Consider the following 322-nt stretch of genomic DNA (forward strand, 5'->3'; position numbering starts at 1 on the left):
CAGGAACCTGCTGAAAACCAGTTTTTAAACTGAGTTTGCTGAGTTTAAACTGAGATTTTTACATTGTAATGTAATTTCCTGTATAATAAATATGAATTAATGAACAAACTGTAGAATTATTTGCACAAAACGCACAAGTACTCTGGTCATGTAGTGTCTTCTTATTCCTTTTCTCCATGTTTTACTGTCTCTATTACATGTTCTAATGTTGCATGTTATGTGGTGGTCTACAAAGTTTTGAGGATGTCCGGCCTCTTAGACTGCAAACCTAGTTTACCCACAGGTACCAATAAAGTTTCATTCATTCATTCATATATTTATT

General features: G+C 33.2%; 1 protein-coding gene across 1 annotated transcript in view; it reads right to left on the reverse strand.

Moving 5' to 3' along the window:
- grk6 (G protein-coupled receptor kinase 6) overlaps window positions 1-322 on the reverse strand; it is a gene marked incomplete at its 3' end in the record, with an annotated part of 106977 nt that overhangs the window by 1779 nt on the left and 104876 nt on the right.

The sequence above is a fragment of the Etheostoma spectabile genome, chromosome 13 (genome assembly GCF_008692095.1).
Source record: "Etheostoma spectabile isolate EspeVRDwgs_2016 chromosome 13, UIUC_Espe_1.0, whole genome shotgun sequence".
Classification (NCBI taxonomy): Eukaryota; Metazoa; Chordata; class Actinopteri; order Perciformes; family Percidae; genus Etheostoma; species Etheostoma spectabile.